At 41.7% G+C, this 9,659-nt stretch overlaps 1 long non-coding RNA gene across 1 annotated transcript; it reads right to left on the bottom strand.

Moving 5' to 3' along the window:
- On the bottom strand, positions 1-1,232 carry LOC119282089. The gene is made up of 3 exons (XR_005138629.1): positions 1,086-1,232; positions 779-851; positions 1-330 (listed from the first exon to the last, which is right to left on the bottom strand). It is a non-coding gene; the product is annotated as an uncharacterized LOC119282089 (long non-coding RNA).
- Between the last annotated feature and the right edge of the window lie 8,427 nt (positions 1,233-9,659).

The raw sequence follows: 9,659 nt of genomic DNA, 5'->3' as shown, positions 1-9,659 counted from the left end.
CACAACAACCATCAGGATTGATCATATAAACTTCAGCAAATAAGCTCTAGGGATTAATAAAACTGCATCTGTCCAACATAACAGGCACACATTAGTTATAAAGTTGCCTCCAACATAACCCTTAACAGTCCAGCATCAGTTCAACCATCACAGCGTAGTTCAGACTTTAAATAGTCCGGTACAGCCAACAGACTTAAAAGGATTACAGATAGAAACAACAGCTCCAAAAGACAACCATTAAAGCATGACATTGAAACAGCAGCTCCAAGCTTGCCTATATCCAAAAGCTTCTTTATATCCTTGGTTATTCTATTTCTACACATGTCATTTCTGGTTTAGAGAAAACAAAGCAAGGGTCAGGATGGAGGTAGTTCTGCATCGGAATTATCTTCTACCACTTTGTGCAACAAAAAATATAATGGATTAACAGGACAAGTAAGTAGCTAGTAGAACAATAGTCAAATGTCATGCATGCTCATGAATCAAATAACAAATCTACTGCAGCAATATAGTTTTTTATTCACAAAAAAGCTTCAGGAGCAAAGGTTAAATGCCTCCATATACTAGAATGATGAATTCTAATTTATAGTTTGTACTCCGGCACAACAAAACTCGTAAGGATACAAAGAAAGCAACATAGACACAAACAACCTGCTGTTGGCTTGGACTAGACATTTGTCAATTGTCATACGGAAGGAAAATCTATGGTGAAAAATGTGAATCAAAAATCATGCATAAGCTCAAAAATATTGAAGGATAAATATAGTGGTTAACATACCTATAAAACAGCAGCTCCAAGCTTGCATACATCCAAAAGCTTCTTGATATCCTTAGTTCTCCATGTGGCATTTCTGGTTCAGAGAAAACAGAGAAAGGATCAGGATGCATGTAGGACTAACAGGGAAGTGTCTAGTGCAACAATAGTCAAGTGGTAACATTTCAGGATAATATAAATACATCGCTTAACATGTCAATGAGGCTAGGCATAGATAGAAAGTGCATACATCTAAGTAACTAGCAGCTCCAAGTCACTAAAATATTCTAAGCAATTATCATGAATGATAAAACACTAAAAAGAGACTTACCCGCAGATTTCTAAGCAACAAGTATATGCTGTTGACGTCCTTGGTCTTCTTCTTGACAAGCCGTACAGATCTACGGGTCTCCAAATTGCCATCGTTTGGTGGTGCGTCCATTTCCACTTGAATTTGCGTCTCTTTTTCCACTTGCATTTGTGCCTCTTGCTGATCTTGCATTGATGGATCATCTTCCTTGTCCTCACTCACCCCATCATTATCCTCACTCTCACTTTAATTGAACCTAGCAAATCAATAACAATATTCAATTTGCATCGTGTGAACAAGCAAAGCATAGTAATCTGGCTGCATACCAAGCAAATACTCTAGAAATGTGCACCAATAAGATCGAGATATATGCCTTACCATATAGAAATATGACGGATAGATCCAAATACTCTGAATTGTGATCATCCTCATCTCACTACATGAACAGCGCAATGCACTGTTATGTCTACTCACACCAAAAAACTTCAACCAATTTACGAACAAATACCAAATAGTTTTCCAAGATATTTGGGAACCACTTGCACTTGCATCATGGTTGCCGCTGCCACTCCTATTTGCAGTTCCATTACCTGAAAATCAAATGACAAAAGAACACCGGTCAGTTATGAAGATTAGGTAACTAAGGAAGAAATGCTTACTAGGTTGTCCTCATATTAATAATAAACAAAAAATTATACAACCCGATGCTCTAGTTTAGATACTAAGGAAGTAAGTAATTTATATACAACTCGATGCTCTAGTTTGCCAAACATACAAGTCACAAACTGTAATCTGTTCTTGAGAAAGATAGAATGATGCTTAGTTCTAGAACCACCACTTAATGGTACCGCTGAAGATTGAAATTAATCATCGGTCAACATCTACTTTTCTGTTGAAATTAAACTGTTCTTGAGAAAAAAAATAATGTTGCGCACAAGCATGATCTCAACAGCTCAAAAATAAGCACACTGCACAAATATATGGAACAATTATATATTTTAGGATGTTCATAACAAGGTTTGTAATCCACTTTTCTGTTGGACCAAAACGAATATTACCAGATCTAGAGCATCCATGGTGACTACAAGATACATGTATATTTCAGATTAATAATTACACTACTGTGTTCAACTTAACAAGACTCAACTTTTCTTACCCCCGTATGATATATGCATTTGCCAAGCCATTTACCAGGGGGCTCTCCTTAATCTAAAGGAACACAAGTACATCGCAGTACAGATTATAACTAAGAAACAAAGTAACATCGATCTGAAATTGTTGAAGAATTAAAACTGCATGCAAGTACCAGGGATGAGACAAATTGTTGCTTAAGTAGGAGGATATAAAGGCATCAAGAAAATTCGTACCTTGCCAATCAACCTCCGCCCTCTAGGCTGTTGCCGCTGCCCCTTGCTACTGCCTCCGTTCAACTGGTCGGCTGGCGCACCATCAGCTCCGTTGTCGCAGCCGCCGAGCACCATACTGCAGTCTTGGAGAAACAAAGGACAGGAAGTGGATGGGTGGAGGCGAGGAGATGTGGAGGAGGGTCGGAGAAGTGAGCGCCTTGGCCGGAGATGTGGAGGAGGGCAAGGAGATGGTTGGAAGCACTCGCCTGAGATGTGCGCAGCGGCGGCGCCGCACACAGGAGGACGGACAGGGAAAGAGCGATTTAGGGTTAGGTAGCGTGGGTTCGTGGTTTTGTCTCAGCGGAAGCCTAACTGGAAGGCTCTCGAAGCTGGGCCGGGCAAAAAAAATTCAAACTGGGCCAAATTATTCGGCCGATAGGCCCATATATCGGGCCCTAGCGAGACGGCCGAAATTCGGCCGAAATTCATTTTTTTCGGCCGAAAATCAAAACGCAGTGCACGGGAGCACGTGAAGGGAGGAGATGATGAAACAGCCGACCTGCTGGATGCGTGGGGCCGGAGAACCAAAGTAGCATCAAGAATAATAGATCTTCCCCGCAGCTGGGCGACTATTTCATCACACGCAAGAGCTTCCGCGCTTGGCCGAACACCGGGGCTCCTCGACTGCGCGGAGGTGTTCAAGAATCGAGACCCACGTATACTATGATTTGGGCATCGGTGTCCGGCAGACCGGCACCATCAGCTTCCCGCATCCATGCCTTCAACAAGCCATCCGTGTCCGACTCCCTCTTCCTTGCAATCGGTGAGTTCAGCATACAATCTTCAGATTAACAAGCTTCTATGTACTGATGTTCTAGACAAACAATGACAATGATGACTTTTTGTTCTTAGTACTAACTAACGTTTCACCGAACAAAAATACTATTGTTGCTTCTTGAAAGTTTTTTCTGGTTGTTTTCAGTCTTGGGTACATAAGGATCTCATGTCACAATCTGAAAAGTGTGTCAATTAATTTATGCTAATTCTTCACCCCCGCTGAGTAAGATGTAGTCATTGGTGGCGCATATTGGGTACAACTTTGGCGAGGGATGCCCAAAATGTACTTGTAGGACTCCTATTATGTTTTGATTTAGCTTGCATTGATTGTTTTGTGCAGGTGTAGTCTGATATGTAGCTGTAAAGGTTTGTCCTGCTCCAGTTTTTGCTGTGAAAATACAGAGAAGAATACAGGGCTGGGCTGCTGGGCCCCCGTCAGATTGCGGCCCTTGCCAGATACGGCATAGTTCAGCAACTCGGTATGCTTAGATTATCCCATAATTTACAACCAAAACATTAACAAAACTGTCATCTTTTTGCAGGAAAAAGAGATAGCACAGCTCCTGTTGGCGTGTGGCCCACCCTCTGTCCACCGTTTCTCCTGTAAGTTCCCAATCATACTCAAGACTCTTTCTTCTCCATCGCTTCTGGTATGAATTCCAAGAAAACTTATGTGATATTCTTTCGAATTTTATGAATTTATTAGAAGTACATATTTGCTATTCCTGACATTACTTTGATTTTTATAAGATGTAGTGCTAAAATTGCATGGAGAAGTCTGCACCGTGCGCAATTTTCTGGACGATCACCGTTTTGTGAAAATTCAAAGCGAACAAAACAGGGTTGCACAGGTGGACAATCTTTCTGAAGTTCGGCTTGGCCAGGCTCCACCTTTATTTCTTTTAGTATGTTGGATGATTGTAACTAGAACACTGATTTGATGCAATAAAGCTCCCTTTAACCCAAAAATAAATGGAAGGGTTGTTGAGCTTATTTTCAGACCATAATTTGGTATATAGCTCTTCTGAAACAAACCCTCATTTTCCTACTATTGTTCCTACTAAACATGTGTCTCACAGAAAAATATGTTTGTTAGGGCTGCATTGCCACATTTTATGTCTCTGTTATAGCTGGTAACTTGCACACTATGTCAGGTTTACTTCTTTCTGGCAGTACATTACTAAAATCGATAATATGTGTCATATCAACCAGATCTTGCTTGACTTGTTATGTAGTTCTATCCTTGAAATAGCACTGTTTCTCTATGCTTTCTCTACAATTGAAATGTTCTTGCTAGAAGCAATCTAAAAGAAAAATCAATTCATTGTATTTTTGAAAACTCAGCATTAATTCCTTCATTTGGCTCATGTTTATGTTCTTTATATGGAAGCTTTCGGAGTGCCAATGGCTCATGTCTTCATTTCTGTTTTAACAGCCAAGATCCGGACAAATTGTGATGGGCGTTTATCTCCTGTTTGCGCGATGTCATCATATGGATGTGTTTCTTAATCTTGAAATATTGTGCTTGAGGTGTTAATGCTGAAGAATTAAGACTTAACTGTATTGAGTTTGATTTGTGGATAGGCGTCATTTTACATTGTACTTTGTGTAGGAACAATATGTTGTACATCTAGATTGTGAGCCCAATTGACTTTTGACTACATTGAATTGGAGAAGCATATTCCCTGTCTCTTCTGTAAATAGAAGTGCTGAAAAATTGCTTCCGTGCATTTGTACATTTCAAATTATTGCCCATACTTTTATATTCCATTGTATTTCCTACCAAGAGGGGTGCTGCAGTTTATATGAAGTGCCAACTGAGAAGCCTCATTGTAACTATACTATAAAATTGAAGGACAGTTTTTGATTAATGCTTAGTTTTTGTCAAGTACTTCCACTGATGATCATTTTTGAAGTATAGTTTGGTTGACGAACTGGCCTATTGTGCAAGTTATCTCGCGGTAAATATTCTCTTCTCTCTTCATCTCTAACATTGACTAATTCAATGTTTATGTGTGTGTGCGTGTATCCATTGTCCGTTGTATTTTGAAACAACATTTTTAATTAGTGTTCTTAATTATGTGCTTCAGTTTATTACATACTATAAAGCATTATGAAACAATATTACCTATGTGACTTTGTTTATAGATTGTCAAATCGAGCTTTTAGTTGTATTAGTCAAGAGAAGTACTTCTAGCATTAGTGCACATAGTTTTTTTTTTTGTCAACTTTTACTGATGGCTCTTCTCTTTATATAGGTTGTGAGCTGCTATTGTTACTTCCTGCCTGACAATTGGTTCAGGAGCTGCTTATTATTCAAGTATATTGCTCCCCCCTCTTATATATATGCTTTATTTTATTATTGTTGACAGCAAACTATTTTGTTACGTACATGCTTTTTTAACTCTTTTTAATTTGAAATATATTATTTGTTATTATTCTCAAGTCAGTATACAAACCACCCTATGTAGCGATCTTTCTGTCATGCTTGCTCGCAGCACAGCAGTCACAGCCTCACAGGTGTTCCAGAAGGTGTTGTTCGTCAGCCTGGTTACTGTTCTTGTATGAACTTCTTCGCCACAGAGAAGTTTTGGGTCGTACTTACCAAATATTACAAAAAATCTAAATAGTTAATTAGTCCATGTGGCGCGGCGTGCCGCCGCGCACTATTCGCTAGTTCTTCTTATGGGTCAAAGTATCCTATTGTATGTAGCTTGTATGCAACCACGATGTTATAGGACGTGGCTGAGTTCAGATATTGTATGCAATCTTTGCTTCCTGCACTATAAGTTAGGCAGGATTAGACTCATTAAATTGTTTTTAACATGCAAAAGAAGTCTGTTCTTTCTTGGTGTTTCTGCTCCAGCTGTTGAGACTAGCAACAAAAACAAGAGGCACGGGAGCAATAGCCCTCATGAAACAAGAAGAGGAATTGTCAGTTTTAAACCAGCTAAGCTCAACATACATGAATTTGCTGGAGAAGATACTCAACACTGGATACAAATAATTGAACAATACTTTGACACTGCTATAACACCTCTTGAGCAAAGAACTGAATTTGATGCCTCTTATCTGAAAGGAACTGTAGTCCAGTGGTGGAGAGGCACAACCTTTAATTCTCAAACTCATCCTTGGCACAGATTCTGCAGATATCTAGGAGACAGATTTGCAGAAAGTTCTATTTGCGACAGTGTGAAGAATTTTCATGTCATTCAAATTGAAATAGTGAGCGAATACATTGAGAAATTTGAAAGAGCTCTGAAACTGACGAGAAGGGACAACCACAGCTTACCTGATCATTATTATAAGAACTGCCACATTCTGTACTAAAATGTGGTGCCAAGTGCATAGCAAAGAGCATGCCACGAGAGTCCAATCCAAAGACCAGATCTTTCAGGGCCACCGTCTTCTTGATTGTTCCATCTCAAGGACTGGGCATCCACCATGAGTGATTACCAACACACGTAAAGAAGTTGCGCATCAATTTGTGATGTGGGTGGGGTGATACTATAGGAGCTGTGAGGGCACCGAAGGAAACATATATGTGTTGTCGTGTGGTATTCATGTAGGTCATAAGAGAGTTGGACAATTCGATCCACTCATATGCCACTTGTGTGGTGAAATCTAGGGTAATGTCGTCTTGGCTGAATCACACGGAGTTGAAAACATAGAGCCCTAATGGTCCGCTCATCAAGAGTAGCTCTTTGTTCAGTGGTCGCAAGTTTCATTGCTCATCTAAGGGCTAATATTCTTTATGTCCCTATGAATCGAATTTCCAATACATTCCATTCCCCCACTAGATTACGCTATGTCACCTATGTGACAGTTAGTGTCAATCACCCTACTCGAACTTGGTGTTCATTTCTTGCACTTTGCTATCCTATTTCAGCTCCCCAACCAACTAAATTCGTTTTCCTTAATCCAACGATCTGTGTGATCTGGTACTCCAGCATCAGTTCCACGGAGTACCAACTTGGAAACAGGTGGAGTACCTCCGTTTGAGGGGTAAAAAGGGCAATCCCCAGCTATGTTTATGATTTTCTCGTGAGAGTATTTTCTTTTTCTTTTTCTTTTTCTTTTCTCCTGGCTGGAAAAATGAACGACCTAACCTAAGCGTTTTGCCCTAATCCATTCGTAGCCTGCCCACTCGTCCCCTCGTCTCCACCTCCGGCGGCGGCACGGCCTCTCCCTCGCCCAAGCTGCCAACGGCGCGGCGCTGACCGGCTTAGCCCGTGGCCCTAGTTGGCGAGGCGCACACCTCCGCCTCCGCCTTCTCCACCTCCAGCGATAGCGTCACTGTCGGTGTATGCGGCGGCCACGGCAGCCATAGTTAACGTGGCGCATGCCTCCTCCTTCTCCACCTCCGGCGCCGTCCTCTCCCTCAACCACGTGGCTAAAAGCATGGCGCGGATCGCGCCTACAGCAGCCGGCGTTGGCGATGCACACGCCTCTCAGCTCGTCCCCTACTCCTCCACCTCCGCTCGTCGAGCAGCTGCTTTGTCCAGTGGCGCCGGAGCGTTGCCCACATCCGGGTAGTACAGCCGGCCGGAGAGAGGATTTGTAATGTACCTAGGCCCTGACAGTACTTGTGGATGGTCGACAAACAGGATTTTTTTGTCAAGATGACGGCTGAATATGCCATAAGATCACTGAATCCTTTCCAATTGTTCCCCTCCATTATACAGTAATTTTCTATGTAATAACCATACAAAGTATGGAGAAGAGAAAATTATGCAGTGAAGGAGTACGTGATCAAGAATAAACAAACCAACTGACAAACTGTTCTGGATCAAATCACTTAATAGATTATGATGTTCAGTTCACGGAAAGATACCATGTGAAACAATTTTCTCTAACAAGAACTTCTGACAATGTTTCAAAATATGTTTTTTCCATCATTTTGTAGCTCTATTGGACAGTATGTGGGTAGCATATTTGATATCTGACCAAAGATTGAGTACAAGATACCATTTTAATGTAAAGAGGCCCATGAATACAGATAATTAAATCAGGACACTATGTACTGGATAAATAACACCAAAAAAGTTGCTTACAAACTAAATTAATGACCACATGGGAAAACATTTGTATGACACTACTGTTTATACTCCTGGTTGCTCGTTCTAGACCACTTTCGTTTTTTTGGTACAAACTTCATCATCGGGAATTGCCTTTGTTTGGTTTGACTTCATGTTTTTTGTTTCCAAACATCATCACCCAAACCTTTCCTTTTTCCAAAATCAACAATTACAGAAAAAAAGCACTCTCCAATCTATGTTTTTAATCAACCCTGGTATTGTTCCCTATACAATAGAGAGATCTCAACCCACATGTACCACTTCAAATTAGAGTCATTTGGACCCATATGCACCACTTCAAGTGATCTGGACCCACATGTACTACTATGAGTCGTTTGGACCTACAAGTACTACTTGGAGTCATAAGGACCCGTAAGTATCAGTATGAGTCCTCTCACCCACAAGGACTACTCCGGGTCATCCCTTCCCCCATAAGTGCTAGCATGAGCTTCCGGACCCAAAAGTACCGGTATGAGTCATTTGGGCCTAGATGTACCTCCCCGAGTCATCTGGGCCCATATGTAACAATATGATTTGTTCTGCCCACATGTACCACTCTGATCTTCTGGACCAACAAGTAGCAGTGCATGTATTTCAGACCTATATGTACAACTCCAAGTTAACCAGACTCAACAGTTGGAGTCGTTTGGCCTCACAAGTACCACTTTAATTAAGTCATTTGGACTCAAAAGTCTAGTATGACTCATTTGGATTTAGAAGTACCACTGTGACTCACTCACAAGTACTAGTATGAGTCTTCCGGATCCACAAGTACCACTCCGAGTCATTCGGGCCCGCCCCTTAAGTACAAGCATGAGTCTTTCAGACCCAGAAGTACTATTATGACTCGTTTGAATCCACATGTACCACTTCATGCTCCTTGGGCCATATGTACCACTTTGAGTCATCTGGGCCCGTAAATACCATAAGTACCATTATATGAGTTGTTTATCCCGACATGTACTGTTCCGAGTCATCTGGACCCAGAAGTACCAACACATGTATTTTGGGCCTACAAGTACCAATATGAGTTGTTTTGCCCCACATGCACCGCTCCGAGTCATCTGGAGCCAAAAGTACCAATACGTGTAATTTGAGCCTAGAAGTACAGCTCCAAGTTAGCCGAATCCAACAGTTGGAGTCGTTTGGCCCCACGGGTACCACTTCTAAGAGCATCTCTAGTAGCGCCCCCAACAGGCCCTCCCTAGGCGTTTTTTCCGCACCGGTGCCGAAAAAACGCCCCAGTTGCGCCTCCAGGACGCTGAATTCCGCCGACTCGGCCAGTTTTTGCGCCCCGGCGATCGCAGGCCGAACCCGACGCACTGGGGGTGCTC

This window comes from Triticum dicoccoides, chromosome 3B, assembly GCF_002162155.2.
Source record: "Triticum dicoccoides isolate Atlit2015 ecotype Zavitan chromosome 3B, WEW_v2.0, whole genome shotgun sequence".
NCBI lineage: Eukaryota > Viridiplantae > Streptophyta > Magnoliopsida > Poales > Poaceae > Triticum > Triticum dicoccoides.
The sequence above is the reverse complement of the archived record's forward strand: the minus strand, read 5'-3'. Positions and strand labels throughout refer to the sequence as shown.